The sequence below is a fragment of the Hyla sarda genome, chromosome 8 (assembly GCF_029499605.1).
Source record: "Hyla sarda isolate aHylSar1 chromosome 8, aHylSar1.hap1, whole genome shotgun sequence".
Taxonomy (NCBI): Eukaryota; Metazoa; Chordata; class Amphibia; order Anura; family Hylidae; genus Hyla; species Hyla sarda.
The window spans coordinates 215800655-215817184 of NC_079196.1; the positions used below are offsets into that span (position 1 = coordinate 215800655).

The 16530-nt window shown below is 43.9% G+C and overlaps 1 protein-coding gene across 1 annotated transcript in view; it reads right to left on the reverse strand.

Annotated features, from left to right (window-relative positions):
- EPN2 (epsin 2) overlaps positions 1–16327 on the reverse strand; it is an 82491-nt gene extending 66164 nt beyond the window's left edge. The window contains exons 1-2 of the mRNA XM_056535559.1: positions 16187–16327; positions 15908–16092 (exon numbers count right to left, since the gene is read on the reverse strand). The gene's annotated coding sequence lies outside the window, so the exon portion shown is untranslated. The remainder of the gene's footprint in view (positions 1–15907; positions 16093–16186) is intronic.
- Positions 16328–16530: the final 203 nt, after the last annotated feature.

The window sequence follows — 16530 nt, forward strand, 5'->3', positions numbered from 1 at the left end:
CTTGAGGCCTCCACTGCTCTGGACACACACTGCTGCAGGACCGGACTTGAGGCGGTGGGACTGGACTTGAGGCGGCGGGACCGGACTTGAGGCTGCGGGACCGGACTTGAGGCCTCCACTGCTCTGGACACACACTGCCGCAGGACCGGACTTGAGGCCACGGGACCGGACTTGAGGCCTCCACTGCTCTGGACACACACTGCTGCAGGACCGGACTTGAGGCGGTGGGACTGGACTTGAGGCTGCGGGACCGGACTTGAGGCCTCCACTGCTCTGGACACACACTGCTGCAGGACCGGACTTGAGGCGGTGGGACTGGACTTGAGGCGGCGGGACCGGACTTGAGGCTGCGGGACCGGACTTGAGGCCTCCACTGTTCTGGACACACACTATAGGCACGCCTTGACTGGACCTCAGTACAAAGAGAGAGCAGAACTCAAAAGAGAGAGAGGGGCTATCTCCACCCAGGGCTTATATGGGGGAGACTAGCAGGGAGCCCATAGGTCATCTTTGGGGTCAACTGGTCACTGGTACCTCCTGGGTAACCATCACATGGCACATTTATTAAAAGGTACAATACACAATATAATACATAACCTATTTACATGGAGGAAACAACTACAGGGGGCCCTGGGGACACTGAGGGACACTGCCTGACAGGACAGGGAAGGTACGGGGAAACATCATCCCATACTGGGCCACCACATGTGTGTGTATATTCATTTTAGGGCCTGGTCCAAGCATCTTCCTTGATGGCTCCTTGCAGACACTGTATGGACGCATTACTTTGTACTACCGCTATGGCACTATAAGGTGGCAACATGTGGCAGTGCGTTGTATAGGCATGGTACCGTTTGGGTGGTATTATGCCAGTAAAGCTAGACATGGTTGGCCTCCCATATAATCGGTATGGTGGCCTGCTAGGATTGGGCATGTTGGATTTCAACTGTCCGATCCTTTTGTTTCCAGCTAGAGGAATCTGGCAGCGGCTTTCTGCCTCCTTTCCTCATTCAGAGAAAATGCACGCTGAGCAAAGTCGACTGTGCATGTGTTTAGGAGGATCGAGAGATATAGCTGTGTATCTTACATGTACGTCCAGCTTTATACTCTCCATTCTGCTCCTTGTGGCCCCCACTCATGTTTTCCTATATAGACATTAAAGGGGTACTCCGGTGGAAAACTGGTGCCAGAAAGTTAAACAGATTTGTAAATGACTTCTATTAAAAAATCTTTACCTTTCCAGTACTTATTAGCAGCTGTATGCTACAGAGCAAATTCTATTCTTTTTGAATTTCTTTTTTTTGTCTTGTCCACAGTGCTCTCTGCTGACACCTCTGTCCGTGTCAGGAACTGTCCAGAGCAGCATAAGTTTGCTATGAGGATTTTCTCCTGCTCTGGACAGTTCCTGATACGGGCATCAGGTGTCAGCAGAGAGCACTGTGGACAAGACAAAAAAAAGACATTCAAAAAGAATAGAATTTCCTCTGTGGCATACAGCTGCTAATAAGTACTAGAAGGGTACAGATTTTTTAATAGAAGTCATTTACAAATCTGTTTAACTTTCTGGCACCAGTTGAAAAATTTCCACCGGAGTACCCCCTTTAATCTGGTCTAGTCTTCAAAGTTGGCAAATGTTTTCTGCCCCCTTTCCCCATTCAGAGCGCATGCACGCTCGGCTCGGTTGACCATGCAGGTGTAAAAGGGATCTGGAGAGATAGCTGTCTATCTTAGGTGTATAACCAGCATAAAACTCTCCATTCGACTCCTTGTGGCTAGAGATGAGCGAACTTACAGTAAATTCGATTCGTCACGAACTTCTCAACTCGCCGGTTGCTGACTTTTTCCTGCATAAATTAGTTCAGCTTTCCGGTGATCCGGTGGGCTGGAAAAGGTGGATACAGTCCTAGGAAAGAGTCTCCTAGGACTGTATCCACCTGTTCCAGCCCACGGGAGCACCTGAAAGCTGAACTAATTTATGCAGGAAAAGTCATCAACTGCCGAGCCGAGAAGTTCGTGACGAATCGAATTTACTGTAAGTTCGCTCATCTCTACTTGTGGCCCCCACTCATGTATTGCTAATGGCCTTTGTAGACCTTGATCTGGCCTGGTCTGCAAGTTTGCAGTATACGCACCTATTGGGACCCCAGGTTCTGCGGTTATGTTGAAATTCTGCATTGATGTATATAGCTTACGGCAGTGTTTCCTCAACCAAAGTTCCTCCAGCTGTTGCAAAACTACAACTCCCAGCATGCCCAGACAGCCTTCGGCTGTCCGGGCATGCTGGGAGTTGTAGTTTTGCAACAGCTGGAGGCACCATGGTTGGAAACACTAGTAAATATCATCTAAATCGTTCATGTCTATGAGCACCGGCCCTCCTGGCCCTCGGTGACACTGACATATCATTTACATTTTGGTTATTTACATGCCAGCTTTCCTCTTTAGGGCCCGCCTGTGTTTACAGAACAAGCTTCTATATTCTCTTTTCACACTATTGGATTTATTTTACCGTAATCCCGAGGGAGGGGGAGGGGGAGGGGGGGGGGGGACAGGCCTGGTCCGGGCTGTAAACAGTGCGGGGAAGTAGGGATTAGTGGAACTAATATATGGAATAGTTTCCTATTATGGCTATAGATGTACAGCCCTATATTTATTATGTCATGTCTGTATAATGGGAAATTGTAAGCTGGTGGAAAAGGTGTATAACTACTATATATCCTGATCCCATAGAGATAGCAGCAGTATACAGATAGAGCTGCAGGGGAGGTGTATAACTACTATATATCCTGATCTCATAGAGATAGCAGCAGCAGTATACAGATAGAGCTGGAGGGAAGGTGTATAACTACTATATATCCTGATCTCATAGAGATAGCAGCAGTATACAGATAGAGCTGGAGGGGAGGTGTATAACTACTATATATCCTGATCTCATAGAGATAGCAGCAAGCAGTATACAGATAGAGCTGGAGGGAAGGTGTATAACTACTATATATCCTGATCCCATAGAGATAGAAGCAGCAGTATACAGATAGAGCTGGAGGGGAGGTGTATAACTACTATATATCCTGATCCCATAGAGATAGCAGCAGTATACAGATAGAGCTGGAGGGGAGGTGTATAACTACTATATATCCTGATCTCATAGAGATAGCAGCAGCAGTATACAGATAGAGCTGGAGGGAAGGTGTATAACTACTATATATCCTGATCCCATAGAGATAGCAGCAGTATACAGATAGAGCTGGAGGGGAGGTGTATAACTACTATATATCCTGATCCCATAGAGATAGCAGCAGTATACAGATAGAGCTGGAGGAGAGGTGTATAACTACTATATATCCTGATCCCATAGAGATAGCAGCAGTATACAGATAGAGCTGGAGGAGAGGTATATAACTACTATATATCCTGATCCCATAGAGATAGCAGCAGTATACAGATCGAGCTGGAGGGGAGGTGTATAACTACTATATATCCTGATCCCATAGAGATAGCAGCAGTATACAGATAGAGCTGGATGTGAGGTGTATAACTACTATATGTCCTGATCCCATAGAGATAGCAACAGTATACAGATAGAGCTGGAGGAAAGGTGTATAACTACTATATATCCTGATCTCATAAAGATAGCAGCAAGCAGTATACAGATAGAGCTGGAGGGGAGGTGTATAACTACTAAATACCTGATCCCATAGAGATAGCAGCAGTATACAGATAGAGCTGGAGGGGAGGTGTATAACTACTATATATCCTGATTCCAGAGATATAGCAGCAGCAGTTTACATATAAAGCTGGAGGGGATGTATATAACTACTTTATATCCTGATTCCATAGAGATAGCAGCAGCAGTATACAGATAGAGCTGGAGGGGAGGTGTATAACTACTATATATATCCTGATCCCATAGAGATAGCACCAGCAGCAGTATATGGATAGAACTGGAGGGGAGGTGTATAACTACTACAGTATATATCCTGATCCCATAGAGATAGCAGCAGCAGTATACAGATAGAGCTGGGAGGGGAGGTGTATAACTACTATATATCCTGATTCCAGAGATATAGCAGCAGCAGTTTACATATAAAGCTGGAGGGGATGTATATAACTACTTTATATCCTGATTCCATAGAGATCGCAGCAGCAGTATACAGATAGAGCTGGAGGGGAGGTGTATAACTACTATATATCCTGATCCCATGGAGATAGCACCAGCAGCAGTATATGGATAGAACTGGAGGGGAGGTGTATAACTACTACAGTATATATCCTGATCCCATAGAGATAGCAGCAGCAGTATACAGATAGAGCTGGGAGGGGAGGTGTATAACTACTTTATATCCTGATTCCATAGAGATAACAGCAGTATACAGATAGAGCTGGAGGGGAGGTGTATAACTACTATATATCCTGATCCCATAGAGAAAGCAGCAGTATACAGATAGAGCTGGAGGGGAGGTGTATAACTACTATATATCCTGATTCCATAGATATAGCAGCAGCAGTTTACATATAAAGCTGGAGGGGATGTATATAACTACTTTATATCCTGATTCCATAGAGATCGCAGCAGCAGTATACAGAGAGAGCTGTGAGGGGAGGTGTATAACTACTATATATCCTGATCCCATAGAGATAGCACCAGCAGCAGTATACAGATAGAACTGGAGGGGAGGTGTATAACTACTATATATCCTGATCCCATAGAGATAACAGCAGCAGTATACAGAGAGAGCTGTGAGGGGAGGTGTATAACTACTATATATCCTGATCCCATAGAGATAACAGTAGCAGTAGTATAAAGATAGAGCATGCTGGGAATTGTGGTTTTGCAACAGCTAGAGGCATCCTGGTTGAGAAACAATAATCAAAGGTTTTTGTTTTTTTTTGGGGGGGGGGGGGGGGACTCCTACATTTTCTCTGACAGTAGATGTCAAGATAGAGAAGGTTTAGCCAACATCAATTTCTGAGAATCCCAAAATCAGGACTGTAATGCCCAAGTCGGGGGAATCTCTAGTAGCTTGAGGCCTCTGCTTTTAGGAATATCCATTTCCAGTATGTTGGCTGTTTAGGCATGCTGGGAGTTGTAGTTTTGTAACGGCATGGAGATCACTAGTGTGGTATCCCGGTACGGTATATGTTCCTACAGTCCTGTCAGGTTGAGTCCCTGTATGTCCTCAGGGCTCTCCTGCAGTGTTCCCCCATATAATATATAGATTGTATATTTAGTGTAAAGGACCTTTGATATGGTCACATGATTGTTAGTCACATGATAATGGTTATCACATGTTTAAGTCATATGTTATGTTACCCAGAGAGCACCAGGTGACCAGATGACCCGCAGCTAGCCTATGGGCTCCTTGCTCAGCCCCCCTTTATAAGAGGGGGAGGTACTAAAATCTCTCTCTCTTTCTACACACTTTCTGCTGAGGTCAAGTCCAGTCCAGACGTCTCAGACCCAGTGTCCAGCACATCTGGAGGCCTCAAGCCTAAATCACAGCCACAAGTGAGTAAGTCAAGTCATCTCTGTCTGCTGTCACTATCGTCAGTCAAGTCAAGTCAGTTATAGTCAGCGTGGCTGCACTAAAGTCTGTCAAGTCACTGCAAGTCCCAGCAAGCTGCGAGGTCCCCTGTGTTACAGGTCACTTCTCTGGGAACCTTACTGCTCTGTAAGGACTGTTAGACCTGGTCAACCTCAGTAAAGCCACAGTTAACATTAACCTGGCCTTGGACTATTCTTTACCCCTGCCTAACCTAGGACTAACGGGATTACCTTCGAGTGGTTACATAGGCAAACCACGCCCTGGTGTCACGAACACTAAGGGGTTAATACCATCTGCTCCTACCATCACACCCCGACACCACACGAGTGTAAATGACCCCTTCGTGTCTCCTGTCCAGGATCTACCACACTCATTGGACAGGGGGCAACACAAGGACCAGCAGGGGGTGAAGTATTGCTGGTGCACACAGTCTAGTATACTGTAATGAGTATGGTGGGTCTGGGCGATCATCTGCTTGTCCCACCATTTATCTCTTTCCTTATTCCCCTTTCCCTCCCTCTTATAGATAAGGCGCACGGTAAAGTCATCACCTTCCTTTGATCTTGACTAGCTCGCCACACGTATAGATAAATGTCTTCTAATACAATGAGATAGAAGTAGTAGAGATTGCACAGCCTGGCACAGGCACCAAGGTTACTTGTTGGGAGATTAAAGATGGCGATACGTAGCTATGTGTCAGTCAAACCCGTCTGGTTCTGTGGGACCAGCCATTTATCTAATATGTTTACATTTATTTATTTAATTCAACCAACACCTATTGCTTCCCCTCACAAGTTGTCGCCCATGGCACTTGATCACCAAACATGGCCCTGTGTATATGGTGGCCTCTTGACTCCCTCCATTGGCCGATGCCAGTAAAGAGAAGGGTCAGCCATATTGGATTTTTAGCTAGGATTGGGAGGGAGAGCTGTAGGCCGTACAATGTTTTTGTTAGACGCTAACCTATGTGTGAAGCCACCTTAAAAGGAGCACTGCGCTGCAGTAAAAGATATCGCCTATCCAAAGGATAAGGAATAAGTGTCAGATCGCGGGGGTCCGATCACTGGGACCCCGGCGATCTCCTGCACAGCATCCCAGCTCTCCACCAGGAAGGGAGTTTGTCGACCCTCGCATGCAGTGACGGCCAACATGCTCCCTTATGTACGGTATATCTATGGGAAAGCCAGAGATACCCGAACGCACGCGTTCGGGTATCTCTGGCTTTCCCATAGATATACATAAGGGAGCATGTTGGCCGTATCTTTGACTCTCCCATAGAGATACATGGAGGGGGTGGGTCGGCTGTGGCTTTGTGCCGGGGTTGACACGCTCTGTTCCTGGGGAGAGGCGGGTGCCGTGCAGTAGATCCTGGGGGTCCAATTGGTCGGACCCCCGTGATCACTTATTCTGTATCCTTTGGATAGGGGATAAGTTTTACTGCACCACAGTACTCCTTTAAGACGTATCTCCAATCATATGAATTATCAATGATGTGCCACATGTTTCAGAGTGGCCAATTATAGTCAGCCATTGCGTAGTTAGAGTCCTGAGTCTTCTGGTCTCACATCTATACACAGACACTTCCCTGCTCCCTCTTCCTACCTCTGCCTGGTCAGTAAAGAAGCACTCTGGGATTATTGTTATTATTTTTCTTATATAATGCAGCACAGGTTATTATTAGAGAATAATGGAGACGTTCTTGGGTATGCCTTGTGCTTACCTGTAGTTCACAGGAAGTCAGCTGACCCAGGACTGACCACTTCCTCTGCACTATAACCTGATGTGAGACAGACTGGTGATCACTTGACCGCGTTACAGTAATAAAAGACATAGATGCGGCTGTAAATTACTTCTATAAAAAAAAAAATTGTAAATTACTTCTATTAAAAAAAAAAATTGTAAATTACTTCTATTAAAAAAATCTTAATCCTTTCAGTACTTATTAGCTGCAGAATACTACAGAGGAAATTGTTTTCTTTTTAGAACACAGAGCTCTCTGCTGACATCCCGAGCACAGTGCTCCCTGCTGACACCTCTGTTCATTTTAAGAACTGTCCACAGTAGGAGAAAATCCCCATAGAAAACATATGCTGCTCTGGACAGTTCCTAAAAATGGACAGAGATGTCAGCAGAGAGCACTGTGGTCATGATGTCAGCAGAGAGCTCTGTGTTCCAAAAAGAAAAGAATTTCCTCTGTTGTATTCAGCAGCTAATAAGTACTGGAAGGATTAAGATTTTTTTTAATAGAAGTAATTTACAAATCTGTTTAACTTTCTGGCACCGGAGTACCCCTTTAACAAGGCCTCTGCAAAATGAATGAAGCGATCTGATTGGTTGCTACGGGCAACACAGCAACTTTTCCTCTGGACGGGTTTTGATAAATCTCGCCCTATGTGTTTCTCTTGCCCAGCAATACCATAATGTTGGTGTTCATGGGGTTACTGGTAAGTAAGAGGTTAACACATGAAGGTACCCCAGGGCAGCGGGTCCTAAGTCTGGGAATGCAGCCTATAAGCCGGTGGGCATTCATGGCCAATATAGGAATTTTCCATCCAGCCGGCGTCCCATTCATGTCTTATGTCTGTGCCACCCACCTGGGTCTTTTCCTCCATAATGAATTGTGTATTAACAGATCTGCCCTTGGCTTCTGACAGATTAACCAGATGCCCAATTAGTCTGTGGCGTAACCAGGAGTGGTGGGCAGTCCTGGCAGCGTGCCCGGCCTCTTGTCCACTGCCGGCTTTATCTATAGAGATTCTGTGGAGGGAAATGGAAGGCTGAGCCCCGCCGATGCCTCAGGAAGACCTATTATTTCTCTCTCTTCCTTCCTGACGCCCTCTTCCAAAAAAACCTGGCCCCCGAATGAGTCACCCCACATCTGTGCTGGCAACTTGTGAAGCCATTCTCCACGGCTCCGTCCATATGGGAACCTCAATGAATGACGGGTGAAAGCCCACAATGGTCTCTGTGTAGTGCGGCCTCCGTCCACTTTCACATGACGTCACCTGCTCGCGGCAGCCATGATGACACCTGAATGATATCCTCTGGGCCCGAATGGGACTGAAGAGCCCTCTATGGATCATAGTTAGAGAAGCGCCATTTCTTATTGAGGATAATTACATTTTATAGAAAAAACCATAAAAAATTATTATTCAACATCCTCAGTGAACATGACATCACCAGTGCGGTGACATCACATTATGTGACAGCATCAATATAGTGCGTCATCATCGCTTTATGTGACATCATCAGTATAGTGACACCTAATATGACATCATCAGTGCGGTGACATCACATTATGTGACAGCATCAATATAGTGCGTCATCATCGCTTTATGTGACATCATCAGTATAGTGACACCTAATATGACATCATCAGTATAGTGACACCTAATGTGACATCATCAGTGCGGTGACATCACATTATGTGACATCATCAGTATAGTGACACCTAATGTGACATCATCAGTGCAGTGATATCGCTTTATGTGACATCATCAGTATAGTGACACCTAATGTGACATCATCAGTATAGTGACACCTAATGTGACATCATCAGTATAGTGACACCTAATGTGACATCATCAGTATAGTGACACCTAATGTGACATCATCAGTATAGTGACACCTAATGTGACATCATCAGTGCGGTGACATCACATTATGTGACATCATCAGTATAGTGACACCTAATGTGACATCATCAGTGCGGTGATATCACTATATGTGACATCATCAGTATAGTAACACCTAATGTGACATCATCAGTGCGGTGACATCACATTATGTGACATCATCAGTATAGTGACACCTAATGTGACATCATCAGTGCGGTGATATAACTATATGTGACATCATCAGTATAGTGACACCTAATGTGACATCATCAGTGAAGTGACATCACATTATGTGACAGCATCAATACAGTGCGTCATCAGTGCGGTGATATCACTATATGTGACATCATCAGTATAGTGACACCTAATGTGACATCATCAGTATAGTGACACCTAATATGACATCATCAGTGCGGTGACATCACATTATGTGACATCATCAGTATAGTGACACCTAATGTGACCATCAGTGCAGTGATATCACTTTATGTGACATCATCAGTATAGTGACACCTAATGTGACATCATCAGTGCGGTGACATTACATTATGTGACATCATCAGTATAGTGACACCTAATGTGACATCATCAGTGCGGTGACATCACATGTGACATCATCAGTATAGTGACACCTAATGTGACATCATCAGTGCGGTGATATCACTATATGTAACAGCATCTGTATAGCAAAAGCTAATATGGCATCATCAATACGGTGACATCATAATATGTGACAGCATCAGTGCATGGACATCATTTTTTGTGACATCATCAGTGTGTAGGTTTCCACCAGGCATTTTACCGGCACAGGCGGTATTTTGGTCACCCTGCCAGTATTTTTATATTAAAAAATACCAGCAATGCAATGGCCGGTATTCATCCAACCAATCCCCCAACTTCCGGAATGTTGCACCATATACTATACCAGTGTTTACCAACCAGGGGTGCCTCCAGCTGTTGCAAAACTACAACTCTTAGCATGCCCGGACAGCCTTTTATAAAAAGAAAAGCTTTATCAATCCACCGACAGTTTGATGGACTATAGAAGAGTCAGCTACTCCTATAGTCCATGGCAGTGTTTTCCAACCACGGTGCCTCCATCTGTTGCAAAACTACAACTCCCAGCATGCCCAGGCAGCCTTTGGCTGCCTGGGCATACTGGGCGTTGTAGTTTTGCAACAGCTGGAGGCACCCTGGTTGGGAAACACTGGTCTATGGCATATTTCATACAATGCTACAAATCCAGGGATGATTGTCACTGTAACGTATCCATACAGAATTATATCTGCACACGGTGAGGCCTGCCACAATATTTCTGTGACGGTGGTAAAATATTAGGAATAAATGTCGCCATAATACAATAATATTAGTACAGTCGTCTGATCGCTCCGCCAGGCTCTGTATTTATAGTGCACACGCCTAATCCAGAAGTATGTAGGTATAGGTGTCCGGAAAGTACGAGACGACTGATATGTCAACAGGGCAACCTCAGACATCCAAACTAGAGATGAGCGAACTTACAGTAAATTCGATTAGTCACGAACTTCTCGGCTCGGCAGTTGATGTCTTTTCCTGCATAAATTAGTTCAGCTTTCAGGTGCTCCCGTGGGCTGGAAAAGGTGGATACAGTCCTAGGAGACTCTTTCCTAGGACTGTATCCACCTTTTCCAGCCCACCGGAGCACCGGAAAGCTGAACTAATTTATGCAGGAAAAGTCAGCAACCGCCGAGCTGAGAAGTTCGTGACGAATCGAATTTACTGTAAGTTCGCTCATCCCTAATCCAAACTATTCCGCTGAGCTAACATTGTGTATTATATTGTCACCATTATCAAGACCTCTGCTTGCTGGAGACCCACCTCACATGGTGCATGTCATTGTACATGGGATCAGAGTAAAGAGTCCTGCACCCGTGTCAGTGACTACAATCGGTATGACAACATCATCAGTGCAGGGATATTGCTTAATATGACATCATCAGTGCAGGGATATTGCTTAATATGACATCATCAGTGCAGGGATATTGCTTAATATGACATCATCAGTGCAGGGATATTGCTTAATATGACATCATCAGTGCAGGGATATTGCTTAATATGACATCATCAGTGCAGGGATATTGCTTAATATGACATCATCAGTGCAGGGATATTGCTTAATATGACATCATCAGTGCAGGGATATTGCTTAATATGACATCATCAGTGCAGGGATATTGCTTAATATGACATCATCTATGCTGTGACATTGCTAAATATGACATCCCAAAGACTATCACTTAAAGGGGTACTCCGGTGAAAACCTTAACTGGTGGCAGAAAGTTAAACATATTTGTAAATTACTTCTATTAAAAAATCTTAATCCTTCCCGTACTTATTAGCTGCCGAATACTACAGAGGAAATTCTTTTCTTTTTGAAATGCTCTCTGATGACATCACGAGCACAGTGCTCTCTGCTGACGTTATTATAATAACAATAACGCTTTATTTATTGTTGTCCTTAGTGGGATTTGAACCCAAGTCCCCAGCACTGCAAGGCACTGAGCCACCATGCTGCCCTTAGGATACATCTGCTATGCACGGTTGCTAAAATGGACAGAGATGTCAGCAGAGAGCACTGTGCTCGTGATGTCATCAGTGTTCCAAAAAGAAAGGAATTTCCTCTATAGCATTCAGCAGCTAATAAGTACTGGAAGGATTAAGATTTTTTAATAGAAGTAATTTACAAATATGTGTAACTTTCTGCCACCAGTTGATATCAAAGAAAAAAGGTTTTCACCGGAGTACCCCTTTAACATGATGCGGTGGCCCAGTACAGGAGTTGTACCCCTGTACCCTTGCTGTCCTGTCAGGCAGCCTCCCTGCAGTGTCCCCAAGGGCCCCCTGCACCTGTCCCCCTTGTATAGTTATCTTTTTGCTGTGTAAATAAAAGTGTTATGTCTTTAAAAGGGTACTCCACCCCTAGACATCTTATCCCCTATACGCTGCTGGGGATCCCCGCAAAATAGCAAGCACCACCCACCTGTAACTGCTTCTGGAAGGGCTGGAGGCTCTCAGGCTAATTCCTCCCGACCACGAGGACGGAAGATCGTGACGTCACAACTCCGCCCTCGTGTGATGTCAGCGGCGGGACCCCGGCGATCTGACATCTGATCCCCTATCCTTTGGATAGGGGATAAGATGTCTAGGGGCTGAGTACCCCTTTAAGAACAGTTGTCATGTCATTAAACAGTTGTCATGTGATTGTAACCCAGTGAGGTATCAGTGACCATGTGACCTTAGGGTGACCTATGGGACCCCTCCTAGTCTCCCCCATATAAGCCCTGGGAGGAGCTCGCTCTCTTGATTCCAGTTAAGTCTTGGCTGAGGTCCAGTGCAGTCAAGTCCTAAGAGAGTGTCTGGAGTCCAGAGGAGGCCACAAGTCAACCACACAGTCACCAGTCTACCAGTCCACAACCCCCAGGTCCCAGTCAGAGCCTGGTAAGCTACAAACGGGGTATAGTCAGTCCCAGTCAAGTCAGTCAAAGTCAACCTGTCCTCAGTCAGCGTGGCCTGCACCAAAATTGTCCCAGTTCACTGCAAGTCCCAGCAAGCCCTAAGGTCTCTGAAGTCACTGGTCACCTCCGTGGGCCTGGCTAAGCTGTATAGACTATTCCACCTGTCTAATTCAGTAAAGCTAACGTTGTTCTGTAACTTGGCGTCTGAGTCATTATTGCCCCCTGTGCCTAGCCCAGGATCCAGCGGTATATCTTCAGGTGGTATTGAGGATTAACCACACCCTGGCGTCACGAATACAAGGGGTTAATGCCATCTGCCCTGCATCACACCCTCTACCACAATGACATCTTTAGTCTTATAACATCACTTACTATGACACCATTAGTCCAGTGATATCGCTCAATATAACAACCAGTACATATATCTCTTAATGTGACATCATCAATGTGGTGGCTTCTCGATTTGTGACAGAATCAGTATAGTGACGTCATCAGTGCAGTGGAATTGCCCAATATGACATCATCAGTCCATTAACATCGCATAATATCATCAGTATAGCGACACCTATTGAGATCTCATGTGACATCACTTATCATTATCAGTGACATCACTTCAGGCCCTGATGTGTGAAGACATTTTAAAGGGACTATATGGCGGTGTGATTTAAGGTTGTCCACTTTCCTAAACAAAAATAAAAAAAAAACTCTACAAAGGGGGATTCTAGTTTTGTATAAAGTTTAATCATATTGCAATAAAAAGTATAATAATAATAATTATATTATTATTAATATTATTAAAACAGTAATAATATATATATATATATATATATATATATATATATAATACTGTAATTGGTAATATTATTATAGTTATTAGTACTATTAGTATTATTTTTTTAAATTATTATAATTATTACTATTATTACTATACTATACTATTTAGTCATGGCCATAAATGTTGGCACCCCTGAAATGTTTTAAGAAAATGAAATATTTCTCACAGAAAAGGATTGCAGTAACACATGTTTTGCTATACACATTTATTCCCTTTGTGTGTATTGGAACTAAACCAAAAAAGGGAGGAAAAAAAACAAATTGGACATAATGTCACCAAACTCCAAAAATGGTCTGGACAGAATTATTGGCACCCTTAATTTAATATTTGGCTGCACACCCTTTGGAAAAAATAACTGAAATCAGTGGCTTCCTATAACAATCAATAAGCTTCTTACACCTCTCAGCCGGAATGTTGGACCACTCTTCCTTTACAAACTGCTCCAGGTCTCTTATTGGAAGGCGTCTTTTCCCAACAGTAATTTTAAGATCTCTCCACAGGTGATCAATGGGATTTTGATCTGGACTCATTGCTGCCACTTCAGAACTCTCCAGCGCTTTGTTGTCATCCATTTCTGGGGGCTTTTTGACGTGTGTTTGGGGTCATTGTTCTGCTGGAAGACCCAAGATCTGACACAAACCCAGCTTTCTGACACTGGGCTGTACAGTGCGACCCAAAATACTTTGGTAATCCTCAGATTTCATGATGTCTTGTACACATTCAAGGCCCCCAGTGCCAGAGGCAGCAAAACAACCCCAAAACATCACTGAACCTTCCCCATATGTCACTGTAGGTACTGTGCTCTTTTCTTTGTAGGCCTCATTCTCTTTTTATGTAACCAGTAGAATTATGTGCTATATTTAACAGCTCTATCTTGGTCTCATCTGTCCACAAGACGTTTTCCCAGAAGGATTTTGGTTACTCAAGTTCATTTTGGCAAAATGTAGTTTTGCTTTTTTATGTCTCAGTGTCAGCAGTGGGGTCCTCCTGGGTCTCCTCCATAGTGGGGTCCTCCTGGGTCTCCTCCATAGTGGGGTCCTCCTGGGTCTCCTCCATAGCGTTTCATTTCATTTAAATGTCGTATAGTTTGCGCTGACACTGATGCTCCCTGAGCCTGCAGGACAGCTTGAATATCTTTGGAACTTGTTTGGGGCTGCTTATCCACCATCCGGACTATCCTGCGTTGACACCTTTCATCAATTGTTCTCTTCCGTCCATGCCCAGGGAGATTATCTACAGTGCCATGGGTTGCAAACTTCTTGATAATTTTGCGCACTGTGGACAAAGGCAAATCTAGATCTCTGGAGATGGACTTGTAACCTTCGGATTGTTGATATTTTTCCACAATTTTGGTTCTCAAGTCCTCAGACAGTTCTCTTGTCCTCTTTCTGTTGTCCTTGCTTAGTGTGGCACACACAGACACACAATGCAAAGACTAAGTGAACTTCTCTCCTTTTTGTCTGCTTTCAGGTGTGATTTTTATATTGCCCACACCTGTTACTTGCCCCCAGGTGAGTGTAAAGGAGCATCACATGCTTGAAACAATCTTATTTGTCCACAATTTTGAAAGGGTGCCAATAATTTTGTCCAGACCATTTTTGGAGTTTGGTGACATTATGTACAATTTCCTTTTTTTTTTTCTTCCTTTTTTGGTTTAGTTCCAATACACACAAAGGGAATAAACATGTGTATAGCAAAACGTGTTGCTGCAATCCTTTTCTGTGAGAAATACTTCATCTTCTTGAAAAATTTCAGGGGTGCCAACATTTATGGCCATGACTGTATGTATATATATATATATATATATATATATATATATATATATATATATATATATATATATAATGTGTGTGAAAGAAAAGGTTTTGCATCCTAAAATACATTTGGAAACAGATTCATTGGACCAGATTACATCTAACACACACAAGTCATTGACTCATTACAAGACAGAGCTCTGATACACTGTAACAAATTCTCTGCTCTGTTACGGTGACTAAGGTCGTGTCATTTTTATTTTTTATTTTTTTTACACTTTGCAAAAAAAAAAAAAAACGAAAAATAAATAAAAAATTAATAAATTAAAAAAAAAAAAAACGGAATTCCCAGAAGAGGAGATGTTTAAAAATGGCGAGGAACTGAAACGTAAAGTATTTTAGAAAAGTTGCAGAACTTTTCGACCAATCCGGCTTTATTTATGCAATAATAAAAAATTTAAAAATGTAAAAAAAACATAACAATGATCTGTGTATAAAACAGTAGACTCACGAGCAGTGTTTCCCAACCAGGGCGCCTCCAGCTGTTGCAAAACTACAACTCCCAGCATGCCCGGACAGCCAGCGGCTGTCCGGGCATGCTGGGAGTTGTAGTTTTGCAATAGCGACTAATCCCTATGGCGACTAATAGGAATAACAAAGTACTTACCGTCCTCAGCGTCCAGGAGTTTAAAGAGCAGATAACATGTGACATGCCAGTCTATATTTAGGTCAGGACCAGCTTCAACCACCTTGTAGGTGACAGCTGCCTGCGACTCGTCAGGTCATGTCGTGTGTCTCCGGGACGTTGTGCGGGTCCCCCGCCGTCCTTCCCCGGGATCAGTCGCCTTAAAACTGTGCAAAAAAAATTAAAAAAAATAAAAGATAAAAATAAAAGTATTGAGAGTACTGCTGCAGCAAAGCGTCTAACTGAATAACAATCACTCACCAAGTTAACTGAGACCAACCACAGGAAGCGGTGTGGTGACATCTGTCAGCGGTCGCAGGGGTGCGCCTCCTGGCAGCCTACAATTTCTGTCTGCGCTCTCTCACATCACTTGTCGCTGTTTAAGAGAGTGCGCGCTGCTGCCGTCTGTGACCTACAAAACATAAGCAAATTATCTCTACCAATCCTGGTACGAAAATTGTATGCGCCTGGTGACGTGTTCCCACTGTGCGATAGCAATACCACCACCCCCCGCCAAAAACAAAAAAAAAAAAGACTAGATACTGAAAAATATCCATTACTGCCTGTTACCGTTTAGTCTGTGTGTCAGTTTTTACTGTAGCGAT